Below are 23,099 nucleotides of genomic sequence, written 5' to 3'. Positions count from 1 at the left end.
CTGTGATACATCCAATAGCTGACTGTGAACATCCACTCCTGTGTTTCCTAGGCCCCGGCATCGTCTCACAAGAGACAGCTATATTTGGGTCCTTTCAGCAAAATCTTGCTAGTGTATGCAATGGTGTCAGCATTTAGAAGCTGCTTATGGGATAGATCCCTGGATACGGCAGTCTCTAAATGGTCCATCCTTTCATCAAAGCTACGAACTTTGTCTCTGTAACTCCTTCCCTGGGTGTTTTGTTCCCAATTCTAAGAAGGGGCACAGTGTCCACACTTTGGTCTTCATTCTTCTTGAGTTTCATGCGTTTAGCAAATTGTATCTTATATCTTGGGTATCCTAAGTTTTGGGCTAATATCCACTTATCAGTGAATACATATTGTGTGAGTTCTTTTGTGATTGTGTTACTTCGCTCAAGATGATGCCCTCGAGGTCCATCCATTTGGCTAGGAATTTCATAAATTCATTCTTTTTAATAGCTGAGTAGTACTCCATTGTGTAAATGTACCATAATTTCTGTATCCATTCCTCTGTTGAGGGACATCTGGGTTCTTTCCAGCTTCTGGCTATTATAAATAGGGCTGCTATGAACATAGTGGAGCATGTGTCCTTTTTACCGGTTGGGACATCTTCTGGATATATGCCCAGGAGAGGTATTTCTGGATCCTCCGGTAGTATTATGTCCAATTTTCTGAGGAACTGCCAGACTGATTTACAGAGTGGTTGTACAAGCTTGCAATCCCACCAACAATGGAGGAGTGTTCCTCTTTCTCCACATCCTTGCCAGCATCTGCTGTCACCTGAATTTTTGATCTTAGCCATTCTGACTGGTGTGAGGTGGAATCTCAGGGTTGTTTTGATTTGCATTTCCCTGATGATTAAGGATGTTGAACATTTTTTCAGGTGCTTCTCTGCCATTCGGTATTCCTCAGGTGAGAATTCTTTGTTCAGTTCTGAGCCCCATTTTTTAATGGGGTTATTTGACTTTCTGGAGTCCACCTTCTTGAGTTCTTTATATATATTGGATATTAGTCCCTTATCTGATTTAGGATAGGTGAAGATCCTTTCCCAATCTGTTGGTGGTTTTTTTGTCTTATTGATGGTGTCTTTAGCCTTGCAGAAGCTTTGCAGTTTCATGAGGTCCCACTTGTCAATTCTCGATCTTACAGCACAAGCCATTACTGTTCTATTCAGGAATTTTTCCCCTGTGCCCATATCTTCAAGGCTTTTCCCCACTTTCTCCTCTATAAGTTTCAGTGTCTCTGGTTTTATGTGAAGTTCCTTGATCCACTTAGACTTGACCTTAGTACAAGGAGATAGGAATGGATCGATTCTCATTCTTCTACATGTTAACAACCAGTTGTGCCAGCACCATTTGTTGAAAATGCTGTCTTTCTTCCACTGGATGTTTTTAGCTCCCTTGTCGAAGATCAACTGACCGTAGGTGTGTGGGTTCATTTCTGGGTCTTCAATTCTATTCCATTGGTCTATTTGTCTGTCACTATACCAGTACCATGCAGTTTTTATCACAATTGCTCTGTAGTAAAGCTTTAGGTCCGGCATGGTGATTCCACCAGAGGTTCTTTTATCCTTGAGAAGAGTTTTTGCTATCCTAGGTTTTTTGTTATTCCAGATGAATTTGCAGATTGCATTTTCTAATTCGTTGAAGAATTGAGTTGGAATTTTGATGGGGATTGCATTGAATCTGTAGATTGCTTTTGGCAAGATAGCCATTTTTACAATGTTGATCCTGCCAATCCATGAGCGTGGGAGATCTTTCCATCTTCTGAGATTGTCTATAATTTCTTTCTTCAGAGACTTGAAGTTTTTATTATACAGATCTTTCACTTCCTTAGTTAGAGTCACGCCAAGATATTTTATATTATTTGTGACTATTGAGAAGGGTGTTGTTTCCCTAATTTCTTTCTCAGCCTGTTTATTCTTTGTGTAGAGAAAGGCCATTGATTTGTTTGAGTTAATTTTATATCCAGCTACTTCACCGAAGCTGTTTATCAGGCTTAGGAGTTCTCTGGTGGAATTTTTAGGGTCACTTATATATACTATCATATCATCTGCAAAAAGTGATATTTTGACTTCATCTTTTCCAATTTGTATCCCTTTGATCTCCTTTTGTTGTTGAATTGCTCTGGCTAGGACTTCAAGTACTATGTTGAATAGGTATGGAGAAAGTGGACAGCCTTGTCTTGTCCCTGATTTTAGAGGGATTGCTTCAAGCTTCTCACCATTTACTTTGATGTTGGCCTCTGGTTTGCTGTAGATTGCTTTTATCATGTTTAGGTATGGGCCTTGAATTCCTGATCTTTCCAAGACTTTTATCATGAATGGGTGTTGGATCTTGTCAAATGCTTTTTCCGCATCTAACGAGATGACCATGTGGTTTTTGTCTTTGAGTTTGTTTATATACTGGATTACGTTGATGGATTTCCGTATAATGAACCATCCCTGCATCCCTGGGATGAAACCTACTTGGTCAGGATAGATGATTGTTTTGATGTGTTTTTGGATTCGGTTAGCAAGAACTTTATTGAGGATTTTTGCATCAATATTCATAAGGGATATTGGTCTGAAGTTTTCCATCTTTGTTGGGTCTTTTTGTGGTTTAGGTATCAGAGTAATTGTGGCTTCATAGAATGAGTTGGGTAGAGTACCTTCTGTTTCTATTTTGTGGAATAGTTTGTGAAGAACTGGGATTAGATCTTCTTTGAAGGTCTGATAGAACTCTGCACTAAACCCATCTGGTCCTGGGCTTTTTTTAGTTGGGAGACTATTAATGACTGCTTCTATTTCTTTGGGGGATATAGGGCTGTTTAGATCATTAACCTGATCTTGATTCAACTTTGGTACCTGGTATCTGTCTAGGAACTTCTCCATTTCATCCAGGTTCTCCAGTTTTGTTGAGTATAGCCTTTGGTAGAAGGATCTGATGGTGTTTTGGATGTCTTCAGGATCTGTTGTTATGTCTCCTTTTTCATTTCTGATTTTGTTAATTAGGATGCTTTCCCTGTGCCCTCTAGTGAGTCTGGCTAAGGGTTTATCTATCTTGTTGATTTTCTCAAAGAACCAGCTCCTTGATTGGTTGATTCTTTGAATAGTTTTTCTTGTTTCCACTTGGTTGATTTCGCCCCTGAGTTTGATTATTTCCTGCCGTCTACTCCTCTTGGGTGAATTTGCTTCCTTTTGTTCTAGTGCTTTTAGGTATGTTGTCAAGCTGCTAATGTGTGCTCTCTCTAGTTTCCTTTTGGAGGCACTCAGAGCTATGAGTTTTCCTCTTAGAAATGCTTTCATTGCGTCCCATAAGCTTGGGTATGTTGTGGCTTCATTTTCATTGAACTCTAAAAAGTCCTTAATTTCTTTCTTTATTCCTTCCTTGACCAAGGTATCATTGAGAAGAGTGTTGTTCAGTTTCCACGTGAAGGTTGGCTTTCTATTATTTATTTTGTTATTGAAGATCAGCCTTAGTCCATGGTGATCTGATAGGATGCATGGGACAATTTCAATATTTTTGTATCTGTTGAGGCCTGTTTTGTGACCAATTATGTGGTCAATTTTGGAGAAGGTACCATGAGGTGCTGAGAAGAAGGTATATCCTTTTGTTTTAGGATAGAATGTTCTGTAGATATCTGCCAGATCCATTTGATTCATAACCTCTGTTAGTTTCACTGTGTCCCTGTTTAGTTTCTGTTTCCACGATCTGTCCATTGGTGAAAGTGGTGTGTTGAAGTCTCCCACTATTATTGTATGAGGTGCAATGTGTGCTTTGAGATTTACTAAAGTTTCTTAAATGAATGTGGCTGCCTTTGTATTTGGAGCATAGATATTCAGGATTGATAGTTCCTCTTGGAGGATTTTACCTTTGATGAGTATGAAGTGTCCCTCCCTGTCTTTTTTAATGACTTTGGGTTGGAAGTCAATCTTATCAGATATTAAAATGGCTACTCCAGCTAGTTTCTTCATACCATTTGCTTGGAAAATTGTTTTCCAGCCTTTCATTCTGAGGTAGTGTCTATCTTTTTCTCTGAGATGAGTTTCCTATAAGCAGCAAAATGTTGGGTTTTGTTTGTGTAGCCAGTTTGTTAGTCTATGTCTTTTTATCGGGGAGTTGAGTCCATTGATATTAAGAGATATTAAGGAAAAGTAATTGTTGTTTCCTGTTATTTTTGTTTTTAAAGTTGGCATTCTGTTCTTGTGGCTGTCTTCTTTTAGGTTTGTTGAGGGATTACCTTCGTGTTGTTTCTAGGGCGTGGTTCCTGTCCTTGTATTGGTTTTTTTCTGTTATTATCCTTTGAAGGGCTGGATTCATGGAGAGATAATGTGTGAATTTGGTTTTGTCGTGGAATACTTTGGTTTCTCCATCTATGTTAATTGAGAGTTTGGCTGGGTATAGTAGCCTGGGCTGGAATTTGTGTTCTTTTAGTGTCTGTATAACATCCGTCCAGGATCTTCTGGCTTTCATAGTCTCTGGTGAAAAATCTGGTGTAATTCTGATAGGCTTGCCTTTATATGTTACTTGGCCTTTTTCTCTTACTGCTTTTAGTATTCTATCTTTATTTAGAGCATTTGTTGTTCTGATTATTATGTGTCGGGAGGTATTTCTTTTTTGGTCCAGTCTATTTGGAGTTCTGTAGGCTTCTTGTATGTTCATGGGCATCTCTTTCTTTAGATTTGGGAAGTTTTCTTCTATAATTTTGTTGAAGATGTTTGCTGGTCCTTTGAGTTGAAAATCTTCATTCTCATCCACTCCTGTTGTCCGTAGGTTTGGTCTTCTCATTGTGTCCTGTATTTCTTGGATGTTTTGAGTTAGGATCTTTTTGCATTTTACATTTTCCTTGATTGTTGTGCCGATGTTCTCTATGGAATCTTCTGCACCTGAGATTCTCTCTTCCATCTCTTGTATTCTGTTGCTGATGCTGGTATCTATGGTTCCAGATTTCTTTCCTAGGGTTTCTATCTCCAGTGTTGCCTCATTTTGGGTTTTCTTTATTGTGTCTACTTCCCTTTTTAGGTCTAGTATGGTTTTGTTCATTTCCATCATCTGTTTGGATGTGTTTTCCTGTTTTTCATTAAGGACTTCTACCTGTTTGATTATGTTATCCTGTTTTTCTTTAAGGATTTGTAACTCTTTAGCAGTGTTCTCCTGCAATTCTTTAAGGGATTTTTGTGCTTCCTCTTTAATGTCTTCTACCTGTTTAGCAGTGTTCTCCTGTATTTCTTTAAGTGTGTTATTAAAGTCCTTCTTGAAGTCCTCTACCATCATCAGGAGATATGCTTTTAGATCCGTGTCTAGCTTTTCCAGTGTGTTGGGGTACCCTGGACTGGGCGAAGTGGGAGTGCTGGGTTCTGATGATGGTGAGTGGTCTTGGTTTCTGTTAGTAAGATTATTACGTTTACCTTTCGCCATCTGGTAATCTCTGGGGTTAGTTGTTGTCGTTGTCACTGTTTAAAGATTGGAGCAGAAGCTGTGTTCCACTCACCAGCAGTCTCAAAATCCTGTGGCGGAGGTCGTGGGTAGCTGGCGGGTGTCAGCAGACCCTGCGCTCTAGCTACCCCGGTGCTGGTCCGGCTGGATGAGGCCTGTGGCCCTACTCAGGCCGGTTTCTGCTTCCCTAACTAATGCAGTCTCAGGTCCCGCGTGCAATTGGATTGGAGCAGAAGCTGTGTTCCACTCACCAGAAGTCTTAAGATCCTGTGGCGGGTGTTGTGGGTAGCTGGCGAGTTTCAGCCGACCCTGCACCCTAGCTACCCTGGTGCTTTTCTGACCGGAAGAGGCTTGTGGCCCTACGTAGGCCGGATTTCTGCCACCCCAACCAAAGCAGTCTCAGGTCCCGTGTGATTGGACTGGAGCAGAAGCTGTGTTCCACTCACCAGCAGTCTCAAAATCCTGTGGCGGAGGTCATGGGTAGCTGGCGGGTGTCAGCAGACCCTGCGCTCTAGCTACCCCGGTGCTGGTCCGGCCGGATGAGGCCTGTGGCCCTACTCAGGCCAGTTTCTGCTTCCCTAACTAATGCAGTCTCAGGTCCCGCGCACAATTGTTTTGGAGCAGAAGCTGTGTTCCACTCACCAGAAGTCTTAAGATCCTGTGGCGGGTGTTGTGGGTAGCTGGCGAGTGTCAGCCAACCCTGCCGCTTTTCAAATTCTTTTCCATGTGCAATGTTAATTCCTCTGGCAGCTTCCCCCAGGGCTTCCTCACAAGACTGAATTCAATCTATTAGAATTTGTACCCTAATTTCCTTAGGCAGGGGATGCCAGGGGTTCAAATCAGTGTGTTCTGGTCTTTCCAGGAAGGTCAGTTCCCTAATACAACAGTTCCTGTGCAGGGTCTAAACCCTTTTATCCATCTACCATACATATATCTTCCCATTTTCCCCAATATTTCTGGATCAAACTTTCTGTTATTAGAGATCACTCCTTGTCGGAGTTCCACCATTGCTCACTAATTCAGGAGACCCAGCTATTCCTTCTTCTATCTTGTGCTTTGCAATTTCTGTGGATATCCCTGTCCTTGGTGACAAGGCCCAATGTTCATTTTCTTTCATTTTCGATGTTCAATTTTCTAAATTACTAAAGCTTCAGATTTCTTTCCTTTTTTAAAATATTTTTTATTATGTATTTTCCTCAATTACATTTCCAATGCTATCCCAAAAGTCCCCCCCACCATCACCGCCACTTCCCTACACACCCATTCCCATTTTTTGGCCCTGGCATTCCCCTGTACTGGGGCATATAAAGTTTGCATGTCCAATGGGCCTCTCTTTCCAGTGATGGCCAACTAGTCCATCTTTTGATACATATGCAGCTAGAGTCAAGAGCTCCGGGGTTAGTTCATAATGTTGCACCTACAGGTTTGCAGATCTCTTTATCTCCTTGGATACTTTCTCTAGCTCCTCCATTGTGGGCCCTGTGATCCATCCAATAGCTGACTGTGAGCATCCACTTATGTGTTTGCTAGGCCCCGGCCTAGTCTCACAAGAGACAGCTATAGCAGGGTCCTTTCAACAAATGCTTGCTAGTGTATGCAATGGTGTCATCATTTGGAGGCTAATTATGGGATGGATCCCTGGATATGGCAGTCTCTAGATGGTCCATCCTTTTGTCTCAGCTCCAAACTTTGTCTCTGTAACTCCTTCCATGGGTGATTGTTTCCAATTCTAAGAAGGGGCAAAGTGTCCACACTTTGGTCTTCGTTCTATTTCAGTTTCATGTGCTTTGCAAATTGTATCTTATATCTTGCTATACTAAGTTTCTGGGCTAATATCCACTTATCAGTGAGTACATATCATTTGAGTTCTTTTGTGATTGTGTTACCTCACTCAGGATGATGCCCTCCAGGTCCATCCATTTGCCTAGGAATTTCATAAATTCATTCCTTTTATAGCTGAGTAGTACTCCATTGTGTAAATGTACCACATTTTCCTTATCCATTCCTCTGTTGAGGGGCATCTGGGTTCTTTCCAGCTTCTGGCTATTATAAATAAGGCTGCTATGAACATAGTGGAGCATGTGTCCTTCTTACCGGTTAGAACATCTGCTGGATATAGGCCCAGGACAGGTATTGCTGGATCCTCCGGTAGTACTATGTCCAATTTTCTGAGGGACTGCCAGACTGACTTCCAGAGTGGTTGTACAAGCTTGCAATCCCACCAAAAATGGAGGAGTGTTCCTCTTTCTCCACATCCTCACCAGCATCTGCTGTCACCTGAATTTTTAATCTTAGCCATTCTGACTGGTGTGAGATGGAATCTCAGGGTTGTTTTGATTTGCATTTCCCTGATGATGAAGGATGCTGAACTTTTTTTCAGGTTTGAGGACTGGAAGCTGATGACACCTTGTTTTTGGTAGCAGAAAAAAGCTCCCTCTGGAATGAAGTATGAGATGATGTTCTGCAGTGTGCACCATCAAGGCTGGCATAGCTGGTCCTGGCCTAGGATCTTTGTGACTAATGAACATTCAGAGACCCCCTGAAAGAGGAGATGCCCGTTTTCTTCTTACTCTTCTTCCCCAGTGGGTGAAAGACCTGCATGGAGTCCAGCATATGCTTGCCAAGGGGGATTTGAGGCTTTTAAAAGTTGTTGTGGCTGAGCTCAGGTGGATGTTGGTTTTGGGGATGGTGGAATTCTATTCTTTTTTGACTCAGTTCCTTGACTGCTTAAATATCATTGTTTTCCTGGAGTTGTTCTCTGGTCCACTTGGTGTTTCTTGCCCCTTTCCTCTAACTCTACTGTGCCTTCCGGGCATTTCTTTGGGAAGTTTACCTTTCAGGTGCAGTGTGATGTTGTCGATAGCCATCTCACCTGCCCTAAGTCCCACAGCCCCCTCCCCATTTACCAGATCCAGGTGCTGGATTTTGACGTGAGGGGCTCCATGAAGCACCTTGGAGGCTTTAAGGTCATTCTTCCTCACTTTGCCAGAGTGACCACTGATGAGTCTCCAGTTTTCATGGGACTGTTTCTGGTTTATGTCTGTGAGGGTATTGACCAGTTGGGAAATGTGAATATCTGCCTCCACTGTAGTGATGTTCTCAAAATTGATGCTAAATCCCATCTTGTTCTGTATCACCCCTACCTCTTCTAGATGCAGCCTGATTGCTCCCAAGCTGGCATTTCGAGAAGCTGACTTCTACCTTAGGCTCCCAGTATCTGAGGTGAAGAACCTTCAGCATGTTACAGTGTGCTAAAGGGAGAAGCCATGGGTCTTGGTTTTCTTTTTGCCCTCATAGGCCTCCCATGGCATTGACAGCTCAGCTTTCATCTCAAGCATGTTTTCATTCTCTCTTGGTTCCAGTCCTGGATCTTAAGGCAAGGCCAAGATTTCTGAAGGACAATGGGTACGGGCTGTTAATAACCTGTCCCCATTGACAGGTTAGGTCTTCATCTGGTAAACCTGGGAAAGGATGTTGGACTGTTCTAAACTCTGCAGCAGACAACAGTGTCTGGCTTGAAGGTGGCAATCCCAGGGACTTCTCCATTTCCACATCTCAGAGGCAAGGACAGTCAAGGAATTCAGTTTGTACTGTCTGCGATTATCTAAGACTATTTTTCAGTTTTCTAGCCGCCCATGATGGTTATATATGATTGCGCCAGGGAGTGGCATTATTAGGAGGTATGGCCTTATTGGAGTAGATATGTCACTGTGGATGTGGGCTTAAGACCCTCACCCCAGGTGCTTGAAAGTCTGTATTCCACTAGGAGCCTTCAGGTGAAGATGTAGAACTCTCGGCTCTAAGTGCATCATGCCTGCCTAGATGCTGTCCTGCCCCCACCTTGATAATAATAGACTGAACCTCTGAACCTGTAAGCCAGCCCCAATTAAATGTTGTCTTTAGAAGAGTTGCCTTAGTCATGGTGTCTGTTCCCAGCAGTAGAACCCTAACTAGGCCAGAAGTTGGTATCAGGAGTGGGATATTGCTTTTATAGGCTTGACCATGATTTTGTTTGGAAGACTGTGAATTTTGGGACCTGGATTTGGGAAGCAGTGGAATATTTTAAATGGGGCTTAGTGGGCTATCCTAGTTGGAATATGGAAGACTTTGTTACTGAGAATGACTTGAATTTTTAGACCTGGCCCATGAGGTTTCAGTGGAGATTTTCAGTATATGACCTAGAGACTGCTCTGTGATATTTTGGTAAAGAATGTGGCTATTTTTTGTAACTTGTCTGAAAAGTGTGCCTCGGCTAAGGTGAAAAGACTCAGATTAATTTAATTGACAAAGCAAGTCTCAGAAATGCCCATCATAGACTTTGTTCTCTGGTCAAGTCCTATGGAGTGCATTTTAAACAAGTTTAGCAAGCTGAGGAAGGAAAAATATAAAATTATGGTTCAAGTATTAAAGGGGCACAAGGAAGTGAGATGGAGCCTTATCCTGTGTTCTAGGAGATAGCAGATTAAGAGAGTGGGACTTTGCAGTATGCTCAGCTAAGTTTAGATCCAGGTGTGGTGGCACACACCTTTAATCCCATGAGACAGTCATGCAGGTCTCTGAGTTCAAAGAAAGTCTACAGAGAAAGTTCCAGGACAGAAAGAGTCTGAAAAAAGAAAGCTGGTGATAATGTAATATCACAACTTGGGGAGGGGCAAGCTCCAGCCCCAGGAAGCAGCAGAATTCAGCAGCTTTGGTCATTTCTGGCAGCTTTGGGGAGAAAGGAGACTACTGGGACAATTGATGCTGGTTAGCTGGAGCTATGAAATTAGCAGAGATTAAGAAGAGACCAGAATCATTGAGGTAAAATCTTCTGGGAAGTGTTTTCTGAGAGCACAAAGAAGCTGTGTTCCACAGGTAGACAAGATTTAAACATATACAAAAACTAAGGAAAGATGTGATCAAAGCTTTTTTAAAGTTTGATTCCTATATGGCACAGTGTTTTAAAGTTTGATTCCTATCTGGCACAGTTGGTGGTTGTGGGAGTAACAGTAATCCACAGGAGAATGGAGCAGGTAGATGGTCACCTTTGTCTGATCTGCCGACCAAAGCATGCAGTGTGTTCCATATCAGACAATGCTCACTGGTAACAGGTAACCCCAGGATTCTCAGTGGTGATAGGGTGGTTGGAAGAGTGATATAATCAATCAAGCAATAGCCAATTTTAAGGGCAGATTATGAGCTACATAAGAATCTGATAAGAGTGGGTGAACAAGATACCAGAAGACCAACAGCAGCCATGAAAGCCCGTGTATGTGCTAATGAAGAAAAGTAATCTTGGCATATCTGACCCCCTTTCCAGGACCTTTAGCCTAGGAGATCATGGCAGTGACTCTTATAAGGGTCATTGATGAGGCTATTTATGATGTGTGTATCATGTATCACATTCCAACAGATTGCACCACATCAGTGCTCACTGTCTTACAGTTTTATTGCTGTGAATACAAACGACGCCCAAAGGAAGGAATAAAGGACCAACATGGTGAAGGTGTTGGAATGTAGAGCTGAGGACATTAAATGCACCTTGTAAGAAATTATGAATGCCATCTCTTCTTTTCTGGTTTCTTCTCTAGAGGACCTTTTTCCCACTGTTCTGGTACATATTGGACCGTCCATCTCTCTTATTTTTATCCACTCTTTCGAGCCTTTGATCCTTGAACCAACTTGACCCTGCATCCCTACACTAGTGGGTGATATCCCTGTGAACATTTAGAAACAGTAGTCTTCATTTCACTAAGCACATGTGTGTAAAGTGGGTTCTGCCCTTACAAGTAAACAACAGAAGGGCTGCATGCATCCCCTCTTTCAGCATTTGTTGCTGTTCTCCTGTCAATATTCTATTACCTCTGGAATTTTACTCTCCTCTTTCATTTACCTGAGATACGTTTGCCTCTGTAGCTCAAGTTGTTCTGGAATTTACTGTGAATGCTCCTCGGGCTTCAAACTCTCGGAGATTCTTTTTGTCTCCGGTTCCTTGTTTTTAGTATCATGGTTGTACACTACCTAATCTGGCTGCCTTCTGTCTTTGTCCCTGTATGAAAGGAGTGGCAGTTACTGTAACTTCCTCCTCCTTGCAACAGTTTCTGTAGTATTTTGGGCTTTGAGCATTCTCTGCCATGCTTGTTTCTGAGACCCATCTAAAGAGAGAGTGAGTGGAACAGCTGGAAAAACAAAGAATGTATTAGCTGGTACAGAGTGCTGTCTTATATGAAAAATGCAATGTGGGTATTTTAACTTATTTGTGAGTAAAAGACAAACTCTTTCCCTATCTCAGTGTATTTCCACAGATAGGAATGTGTTTAGCATTTTGAGGAAATGTACTGAAATCTATCTTTCCTCATTTTGTTTTGTGTTATATCTCTAATTTCTATGACTCCCCTGTGTGTTCTTAGAATATGGCTCACAGAATGGGTCTAGTATGCATTCACATATACTTCATATTCCTACTAAGTCATAAAGCACTAACTCACATGGCAGTGTCCATTAGTGATTATTAAAATGACACTAGAGCCACTTAAGCTGTCCTCCAGCAATTACATGAGAGCTTTTTCTCCGGAGCTTTCACACTGAGCTAGTGCTGTTGCATGTAGCTGTATGACCAGCTCAGTAGGGATGCTCATCTATGCAGATAGTATAATGTCTTGTAGCGTTTGGATAAATCTCAGTACTAAGTTTCCATTATCATATGTCACCAGAAATGAGATTCCTTCCTGACACATCACTTGTCAGATAATGTGCCACATTTGCCAAGAGCATGTCTGCCTGAAAGTAGGCTCCCAGTTGTTTATATTTCAGAAACTAACATTGTTCTTGTCCTAGTCAGGGTTCCTATTCCTGCACAAACATCATGACCTAGAAGCAAGTTGGGGAGGAAAGGGTTTATTGGGCTTACACTTCCATACTGCTGTTCATCACCAAGGAAGTTAGAACTGGAACTCAAGCAGGTCAGGAAGCAGGAACTGATGCAGAGGCCATGAAGGAATGTTCCTTCCTGGCTTGCTTCCCCTGGCTTGCACAGCCTGCTCTCTTATAGAACTCAAGGCTACCAGCCCAGAGATGGTCCCACCCACAGAGAGCCTTCCCCCCTTGATCACTAATTGAGAAAATGCCTTACACATGTATCTCATGGAGGCATTTCCTCAACTGAAGCTCCTTTCCCTGTGATAACTCCAGCTGTGTCAAGTTGACACAAAACTAGACAGTACAGTCCTATTGCAACACCTAAAATGAGTAGACCATCACCAGGACTGGATGGACCAGTCTGAGATGAGAGGGATAGAGAGAAGTATGGGAAAAGGAAAAAGGAGACTGAAAGAGAGGGGAAAAGAGAAAGATAATAGGGTGTGATTTGCATTTTATTTTGTCATCTTATAACTATTGTGCATTGTTTTAAATTTTTGCACATTTGTTTATTTACTTTTCCTTTTGTTGGAAAAGGATTGTGGACTGGAGAGTGGCTCAGTGTTCAAGCAGAGATCCTGAGTTCAATTCCCAGCAACCACAAGGTGGTTCACACCCATCTGTAATGGGATCCAATGCCTTTTTCTTGTGTGTCTGAAGATAGTGTCAGTGTACTTATGTATATAAGTAAATTAATGTTGTATAAAAAAGAAAATAACTTATTTTTTCATAGCCTATATCCCGAATTTAGCTTCCCTTGTTCTACTTTCTCTTGGCTATCCAGTCATAAGTATCTATTCCCTTTCTGTCTTTCAGTAGAAAATAACAAGCTTCCAATAGACAGGAACCAAATAGAACCAATTAAAATATACTGAGATGAAGCAAATCTGTTATTTCCAAGTTGAACATGCTTAACTGATGGGAGGAAAGGAGTCATAAATCAAAGGTTGTGTCAACATCTACTAAGATGCTCAAACATTTGTATTTCTTTCTTTTTGTTTATATAGTAGATGATATTGATGATTTTATGTATATTGAACAATCCCGTATTCCTGAGATGAAGCCAACTTGAACATGTTGGATGATGTTTTTGTGTGTGCTCGGATTTGGTTTGCTAGTATTTTATTGAGTATTTTGCATCAATGTTCATAAGAGAAATTGACCTGAAATTATTCTTCTTTGTTGAATCCTTGTGTGATTTAGTATCAGGATGACTGTGGCCCCATAGAAAGGGTTTAGCAATGTTCCTTCTGTTTCTATTTTCTGAAATAGGTGATGCATATTAATGTTAGGTCTTTCTTGAAAGTCTGGAGTAATTCTGCACTAAAACCATCTGGGCCTCGACTTTTTGTGATTAGGAGATTTTATTGACTGCTTCTATTATTGTAGGGATTATAAGACTGTTCAGATTGTTTACCTGGTCTTAATTTAACTTTGGTAAGTGGAAGCATTCCCGAAAATTGTCCATTTCATTTAGATTTTCCAGTTTTGTGGAGTACATGTTTTGAGAAAGACATAGTGATACTTTGGATTTCCTAAGTCTCTGTTGATATGTTCTCCCCTTTGGATTTTGCTAATTTGGTTATTGTCTCTCTGCCTTTTAGTTAGTTTGGCTAATGGTTTGTTCATTTGCAGTTTTTCTCAAGGATCCAGCTGTTGGTTTTGTTGCTTCTTTGAATTATTGTTTTTGTTTCTGATTCCTTTGCACTGGGGCATCTATCAAGCCTTCATAGGACAAAGGACCTCTCCTTCCATTTATGCATGACAAGGCCATCCTCTGCTACATATGCATCTGGACCCATGTGTACTCCTTTGTTGATGGCTTAGTCCCTGGGAGTTCTGGGGTGTCTGGTTGGTTGGTATTCATGTTCTTCCTATGGGGTTGCAAAAGTCTTCAACTCCTTCAGTCCCTTCTCTCTCTCTCTCTCTCTCTCTCTCTCTCTCTCTCTCTCTCTCTCTCTCTCTCTCTCTCTCTCTCTCTTCATTGGGGACTGGTTGTTCCTCATAGCATGGATTTCAAGTTGGTTCAATCATAGACTGGCCATTCCTTCTCTCTGCTCCATCTTTGTCCCTATACTTTTTGTACGCAGGACAAATTTTGGGACAGATGTTTTGTCAGTAGATTGGTATGATTGTCCTTTCACAGGTAGTCCTCCCTGCTACAAGTCTCTTTCACTTTGAGAGCACTTGGTGCTATAGCTTTCCTCTTGGTTATGTTGTGCCTTCATATTCATTGAATTTTAGGAACCCATTAATGTTTTTGTTAATTCTTCCTATCCCAGGGGTCACTGAGTAGAAAGTTGTTCAGTTTCTATGAGTTTGTAGGCTGTCTGTCGTTTCTTTTCTTGTTGTAATCCAGCTTTAATGCACGGAGATCTAATATGATATAAGGGATTATTTCAATATTCTTTATCTGTTGACAAAGGTTTGCTTTATGACTAACTATGTTGTCAGTTTTGGAGAAGGATCCATGAGGTGCTGAAAATAAGGTACATTGTTTTGTATTGGGGTAAAATGTTCTGTAATTATCTGTTAGGTCCACATGATTCATAACCTGTAAGCTTCATTATTCTCTGTTAACTTTGTTTTCCTGATAACCTTTTAATTGTTAAGAGTGGGGTGTGGAAGTCCCTCACTATTATTGTGTGGTGGTGTGATTTAAGCTTTAGCAATGTTTCCTTTATGACTTTAAATGCCCTTACATTTGGTGCATGTATTTTCAGAATTGTATTTTTTGGATGAGTATGAAGCACCCTTCCCTGTATCTTTTGATTAATTTTGATTGAAAGTCTACTTTATCAGAAGCTAGAATGGCTCTCCAGCTCATTTCTTGGGTCTGTTTGATTGAAAAATTGTTTTCAACCCTTTACACTGAGGTAATGTCCATTTTTGTTGCTAAGGCCTGTTTCATTTATACAACAGAATGGTCCATCCTGTCTATGCATCCACTCTGTTACCCTGTTTCTTTCTACTGGGGAATCAGCTCCATTGATGTTGAGGGATATTAATAACCAATGATTGCTTCTTCATGTTATTTTGGTGCTGGTTGTTGTAGTGTCTGTCTCTTTCCCTGTCACTCTCTCTGTGTCTCTGTCTCTGTGTGTGTGTATGTGTGTGTGTGTGTGTGAGAGAGAGAGAGAGAGAGAGAGAGAGAGAGAGAGAGAGAGAGAGAAAGAGAGAGAGAGATTTTCCTCTTTTGGTTTTACTGGTTTGAATTGTCTTCCACAAGATTGGGGATGGTATGTCTTCATTTTTTCTTCCTTGAATTCTACTAACCCTTTAATATCTTTCTTTGTTGCCTGTGCCCTGGACAGCTCTCCATCCAACTCTAACTGCTATTAGGGGTTGGGGGCGATTGGCACAGATCCAACAACAAAGACTCCAGGAGAAGATGAGAAATGCTGCAGCAAGCTCATCTGAGCACTGCTGTAAGCTCTTTTAGTACCCTCCACCCATGCCCCCTTTGGTCCCAAGAAAGTATTAGTTCCAAACAGCAGTACCTGATTGCCTGACATTATTTGTACTAGCAGTGTTTACTCTCTCAGGTAGTCCTTAATTGGGTCTTCCTGCAGGAATGCTGGTGCCACAGGCAGTCCTCAATTAGGTCCTCCTGCAGGAGATGGCTTTTGCAGCTGCATGGACCCCAGCATTTACATAGAGGCAGTCTTGCCATTCCTGATACATATCACGCTTTTGTTTTTAGATTTTTGACAGCCTAGTGGGAGCTGAGGTGCCACTGCCTTGACATTACTGACCCTACCTCAGAGGATTCCCTGCATACTGGACTGTGCCTGTCTTAGGTTGTCCTATTTTCCAGGATTGAGTTCCAGCCCTCAAAGTGATATCACTCCAGAGCCATGTCATACAAGGGGGAGATGAGGAACAGCCTACATGATGGTCTCATGGATCTCTGCCATTCATGCTTTGATCACTTCCTTGGGGGAAGGTGGTGTGCAATCAGGATTTTTGGGAGCCATCAGTACCTGGAAGTTCACCTTATTTATTGAATGCTGTCTGTAGATATGCTGTGTGAGACACTTAAAATAATTATTATTGCACCATTCCTCCCACCATAGCATAAGTGGCTATCCATGAGGGGTCAAACAGCTATTGTCTCACACTTTTCCCGAAATCCAGCATCAAGTGAAAGCACAAATACCCTGGTCATATTGAAGTTGGCTATGTTCTCCCTTATTGCACAGAATAGTTAAGGAATTTATTTGACCAAGTAACTTTAAGATATTGACCCAACTGTTTTTGGACTTCAGTGGTATTATGTACCTGGTAAGGGGTTAGGCAGATTGTGTGAAATATGGGGTCACATGCCAATAGAGACATGTCCCTAACAAGGGCCAACTCTTCTGCCAGTAAGTCAATATGTTGTTGTAAAATGTGGATGGCTTGATAAAGATGTTGATTTAGTACCTCCTATGCCTGCAGTGCCTCAGCTGATTTAGAGACTACAGCATTGATAGTCTCTGCTATAGTGGCTCTCTGGGACAAAGCAACAGCAACCATTGTCGCCCCAAAAATGCCTGCAATGATGGCTGCAATGATGGCAGCTGTAATACAAAAATCCCACTTTTCCTGGTATAGCAGTTATAAGTGAGTCTGGGTCATCAGAGTGATGGCATGAAAGTGGGTGGTATTTACCACATGCATCCAAATAGTGGCTTGTTCCCTCATCAGGATAGCTATTGTTGAATACCCCATCCAACAGGCAGTCAGGAGATATTTCTCATTAAAGTAGTCAAGGCTGTCTCTGACAATGGAGCTATTAATGGCCAGAATGTAAAAGGGGTGTCAGACACAGACTGGGGTGTCTTTCCAGCCAACCTCATTGCCAACGATAACATTCAGTGGGGTTGCCCCAGTCCACATTTTCACCAACCATTTTAATTGAAAATATGTCCCATTAAAGAAAGCTTTTAAGAGACTAAGGAAGCATAAATCAAGACAATTAGAGGGGCTATGTAAATCCTAATTGCTCATAATGGGATCATATCTGAATCTAGTGGGATTCCTCTTAACATAGGGAGTAATATTGGAAGCATCATGTAAGATAAACCTCCACATACCAAGTGTGAGGTTAGATGACAATATTGCATAGTCCCCAGCAAATTTTATACCTAGTGCAGGCTGGCAATGCTCCCAAGGGATAGGAAGTCCCATGAAAGTGGTCATTTGAGCGACCCTTGAACAGCAAGGCAGGGGTGGATGTGATATGCTTGGGGGATCCTTTGGGGATTTGTAATCAGTAAGGGCATCATGAAGTTCCACGCCTAACATGGTACAATAAATTAAATTACCATGAAAGTCCCCATGAATCACGCCATTGGTAAGCTGGGGGTATTTCTAATGGGACCAGAGTGGAAGGACTAGTGAGTGAGGGACCTTGGGCAGTAGCGCTAGGGAATGGCTTGAATCCTGACAGCTAGAGAGCTGGAGCAGAGGCACCCTCATCCTTGCTGCTAAAATCAACCTGTTTGCTCGAGAAAGTCGGATGGGATCAGTAATGAAAATGTGAATATTATCCTGATCCTGGCAGTGTTTGCTATCGGCAGCCATTGCTTCCTCTGGGAAGAATTCTTAAGACTAGTGATGAATCTAAGAAGGATGGGGACAAAGAACAAAGGAGGGATAATCCCAGATTGTACCTCATGCTTATGGGCAAGGAAGAGAACCCGAATCAAGGAAGCCAGGGTCCCACATGTTCTCCAGAGATATCCAAGCAGACAATATGGCAGCCTCCTCCCAAAATTGGTCCAGGTTGTAAGTCTTAAGCTTTAGACCACAAGTAACCAGAAGAGTTTTCAGAGCCCCAATCTGGGGTTCATTGGTGGTAGAGGGAGAGAACCCATGATGACAAGCACAAAAGAAACAAATGATGAACATATGTGACAAATATGACAGAAGAAGTGATGAAAGCCATGGTGTACTAACCAGGGGACTCAGGTGTAGCTCACGGGCCTTATGCCTGGATGGTGTACCCAAGGAAGGAAAAGGCATTTGGGAGCCAATCCCTGGTACCAAAACATGGAAAACCAGTCCCTATGTCAGATACCACGACAAATCCAGACCAAAAGTGAAAAACCATTTAAAGACAAAGAAGCAAAAAAGATGTCACCGCAGTAAGACCATCCAAAGACAAAGAAGGACAAAAATGGCCACTGCATACTCACTGTATGCTGGCTACATGCTTGTCACAGCATGCTCACTCAAAAATGAAGAAAAACAAAAAGATGGCTACTGCAAAGCTTACTGCACGCTCACCTCACACTCGCCTCATGCTCGCCTCATGCTCACCTCATGCTGGCCTCAGGCTAGTTGCATGCTTACCTCATGCTCACTCTTGAACAGAACTGAGAACAAAAGCGAGATTACTTGGGTGGAAAGAAAAGACAAAGAAGACAGAAATGAGGTCCAAGCTCTCACCTTCACAGAACCCACAACATAAAACACTAAGGGTACAACTCACTGAAGAAGCAACTGAAGGGAGCACAACAACAGCACAGCGAGAAGAGCAGATCAGGCCAAACCAAGAGCACAGTCCTTGCAGCAACAGGCAAGAACGAGCCACCAGAAAAAGGAGGTTTGCAAGCAGCCACAAAATGAGAATAATGTAGTAGTCCATCGACCACCACGTTGGGCGCCAGATGTGGCCTGTGATCTGGACAGCTCTCTGACAGACCCTACCTGCTCTTGGGGTTTCGGGACGATTGGCACAGATTCAACAACACAGACTCCAGGAGAAGATGAGAAATGCTGCAGCAAGTTCATCTGAGCACTGCTGCAAGCTCCTTTAATACCCTCCACCCTAGCCCCCTTTGGTCCAAAGAAAGTATCTATTCTAAACAGCAGTTCCTGATTGCCTGGCATTATTTGCCCCAGAAATCCTTGTGCTCTCAGGAAGTCCTCAATTAGGTCCTCCTGAAGGAATGCTGTTGTCACAGACAGTCCTTGATTTCATCCTCCTGCAGGAGATGGCGTTTGAGCTTCAGAGCCCCTAGTGTTACATAGGAGCAGTCCTGTCATTCCTGCTACATTTCTTTCTTCCTGTTTTGATGAATTTTTTCATTCAGTTGAGAGGTGTTGACTTTCCCTGAGTTTTTAAGTTCTCTGTTGTTTCCGTTGTTTATATCTAACTTTAATCTGTGGCAGTCTGATGGGATACATGGGGTTCTTTGAGTTGCTCTGAGTCAGAGTATGTGGTTAAGTTTGGAAAATATTCCATGAGGTACAGAGAAGAAATTATATCCTTTTGTGTTTTGGTGAAATGTGACATAAATATATGTTGGATCCATTTCTTTTATTATATTTGCTATCTCCAACATTTCTCTGTTTAGTTTTTGTCTGGGTGACTTGTGTAGTGATGAGTGGGGAATTGAACACCCCACTATTAGTATGTGGGGGTCAATATTTGATATAAGCTGTACTAGTCTTCCTTCCTTCCTTCCTTCCTTCCTTCCTTCCTTCCTTCCTTCCTTCCTTCCTTCCTTCCTTTCTTCCTTCCTTCATGGCCCCTTGTCCCTTCCCTCTTTCAAGTCCCACCTTATTACACATTGCAGCATCTTCTGGGTGTATGCCTAGGAGTGGTATAGTTGGGTCCTCAGGTAGTAGCATGTCCAGTTTTCTGAGGAACCATCAGACTGATTTCCAGAGTGGTTTTACCAGCGTGCAATCCCACCAGCAATACAGGAGTTTTCTTTCTCCACATCCTCACCAGCATCTGCTGTCACCTGAGCTTTTTATCTTAGCCATTTTGACTGGTGTGAGGTGGAATCTCAGGGTTGTTTTGATTTGCATTTCCCTGATCACTAAGGACTTTAAACATTTCTTTAAGTGTCTCTCAGCCATTCGAGATTCCTGTTGTGAATTCTCTGTTTCGTTCTATACCCCATTTTTTTTGATTGGGTTGTTTGGGTTTTTTGGAGGGATTAGATTCTAAAATTCTTTATATATTTTGAATATTAACCCTCTATCAGATGTGAGAATAGTGAAGATTTTCCCCCAATCTATAAGTTGCCAATTTGTCCTATTAACTATGTCCTTTGCCTCACAGAAGCTTTTCAGTATCATAATTTCCCATGTATCAATTCTTGATCTTAGAGCATGATCCATTGGAGTTGTGTTTAGTAAAGTTCCCTCTGTGCCAATGACTTTGAGCTTCTTTCCCACTTCCTCTTCTTTTAGATTCAGTGTATCTGGTTTTATGTTGAGGTCCTTGATCCTTGGACTTAAGCTTTGTACAAGGTGACAAATATGGGTCCATTTTTATTTTTCTACATACCAACTGCCAGTTATACGAGCACCATTTATTGAAGATGCTTTCTTTTTACCATTGTATTTTTTGGCTTTTTTGTCAAAGATCAAGTGTCCATAGGTGTGTAGTTTTATTTCTGAGTCTTTCAATTCTCTTTTCTTGATCAACCTGCCTGTCTCTGTACCAATACCATTCAATTTTTATCACTATTTCTCTGTAGCACATCTTGAGGTCAGGAAGGGTGATTACCTAAGAAGTTCTTTTATTGTTTTCACAATCATGGACTTTTTTTCTTTTTCCATATGAAATTGAGACTTGGTCTTTCCATGCCTTTTAAGAATCATGTTGGGATTTTGATGGGGATTGTATAGAATCTGTAGATTGCTTTTAGTAGTAAGTTCATTTTTACTATGTTAATCCTACCAACCCATGAGCATGGGAGATCTCTCCATTTTCTGAGGACTCTTCAATTTCTTTCTTGAGAGACTTGACATTCTTGTCATAAAAATCTTTTACTTGTATTGTTAGAGTTACCCCAGGATGTTTTATATGTTATTTGCGACTATTGTGAAGATTGTTGTTTCCCCATTTTCTTTCTTCACCCATTTATCATCTGTACAAAGGAAGGCTAGTGATTTGTTTGAGTTAATTTTATATTCAGTCACTTTGATTACGTTGTTTGTCAGCTGTAGAAATTCTCTGGTAGAATTATTGGTATCACTTATGTATACTATCATATCATCTGTATGGCTGTTCTTAGAAAGGTCTGTCAAACCCTGACGTGCAGGCAAGAAGTATGAAGAGTGTCTTGGACACTGCTCAATCTCAATAGCAGGTCAAAGCAATGCCAAGTTACATGTACTCCTAGGGAAGATTTGTTGATCCCAACAGTTGAGAGGCAGAGGCCAGACTGGAATACATTGTGATTTCAAGGCCAGTCTGGAGTACATACCTGACCTTACCCTAACTGCAACAATAACAAAACAAACAAACAAAAACTTCCCTGTTTTCTTGTGCTTCCCTGAGTACATGTTTGACCAAGAAATAAACCAAGGTAGTTACCATTTTTATATGCACAATCTATTTCTTCCTTGAACTGAAGATTGAATCTGTACTTTATTTATTTAGAAAACAGCCCCACATGCTTAGCATCAAAGTTGAAGATCATTCTGCAACAATACACATGCGATAGCTACTCATTACTTGCCAAGCAGTTGATTTAAAATAACACATATACACACTCATACGTGTATGTATATGTGTGTGTGTTTGTGTGTATGATTAATCTTTTTAAGCTATTTTAAACAGTATTTATTCCTAGATATGTACTTAATAGAGTTGAAGCTAAGCTATGCCAAGGCACTTGTTCTCTGATAAAAGGGCATGGCAGGGGTGTGAATCACCAGATCAGAGGCTTAATCTTTGCTGTATCTCCTCTCTCCTCTAATACTGCTCTAGTTCCTGATTGCCCTTCCAGGCACAGGTCTTTTCTTCTCAAATACGGAACCTTTAGATTTGTGATTCTGCATCTCAGCAGCTATTTACATGGGGAGAAGATGAAAAGCCAGGTAGCAGAGGGAAATAGGCCCTTCATTCACAGCAGTTATCAGGGCAGGTAGTAGATCATTCCAATCAACGATATGGTCCCTCCTCTTCTAGTTCCTCTGTGAGAGACCCCTGAGGAAGACACATAGATTTGATCCTGGCATCTATTCCTAGCTAAGACACTGAGTTGGCCAATTCAGACTCTGGGCCTAGGTTTCTTTTGTGTACTGAGTCAGTTCCCTGAAAGTTGTCTTGGGATCCCTGATTCATTTCACAAACCAGCTTCCAGGTCCCTTTCCTCTGTACTGTTCATTTTGGCTTAATTCTGGCGTCTCTCATCCCAGTTACCCTTCATTGTTGGCCAGCTTCTGGAGAGCTCTGATGATGTCTCCTCCAGGACTCACTCATTCTTTTCTCTTTCTTAGCCTTGTTTGGCAGCTTTCACCCACAAGAACTTTTTCTTATTTAAATTTCCACTGGGGGAAAATCTCTTATGCTCAAGTAACAACATAAAAACTGTACATAGACTTACTCTAGCCAGCCTCAATGGAACACAACCAGATTTCAAATATGGTACCTGGGAGTCATGCTATCGAGACACCATAGATGTGTGTGTTTCTGACAGCACATGCACCTTAGGGTTAGCTTCAGAGCTGAAAGAGGGTGAGCTATGCAGGCCTGCACTGTGTCGAGTGGCAACTGTTTTCTGAGGCCCCTTTACTTTGCAGGTCAGGATTAATGAAGTATAGGGAGGAGGCAAGCTGGCATAGAGAGGACAAGAGGGAGATTGGGGAGTAGGAAGGGAGTAAAAAAAATGTAGGTTTAGCTGGTGTTGAAGTAAGAAGGTAGATATGGGTAATTAGTATAGTAATTTTTAAAAGTTGTATTTTATTATGCTGAAGGTCATTACACAAGGTTCCTACCCTAAATTCCTAACTGCAGTACTAGCTGTACCTC

General features: G+C 41.7%; 2 pseudogenes; both read right to left on the bottom strand.

Annotated features, from left to right (window-relative positions):
* LOC147003313 (uncharacterized) overlaps positions 1-23,099 on the bottom strand; it is a 169,623-nt pseudogene that overhangs the window by 62,375 nt on the left and 84,149 nt on the right.
* Positions 8,078-11,552, bottom strand: LOC147003317 (uncharacterized protein C2orf78 homolog; annotated as a pseudogene).

Source organism: Mus caroli, unplaced genomic scaffold (assembly GCF_978045245.1).
Source record: "Mus caroli unplaced genomic scaffold, Mus_caroli_1 scaffold_8, whole genome shotgun sequence".
Taxonomy (NCBI): domain Eukaryota; kingdom Metazoa; phylum Chordata; class Mammalia; order Rodentia; family Muridae; genus Mus; species Mus caroli.
Note: the sequence above shows the minus strand (reverse complement) of the source record. Positions and strands in the feature narration are given on the sequence as shown.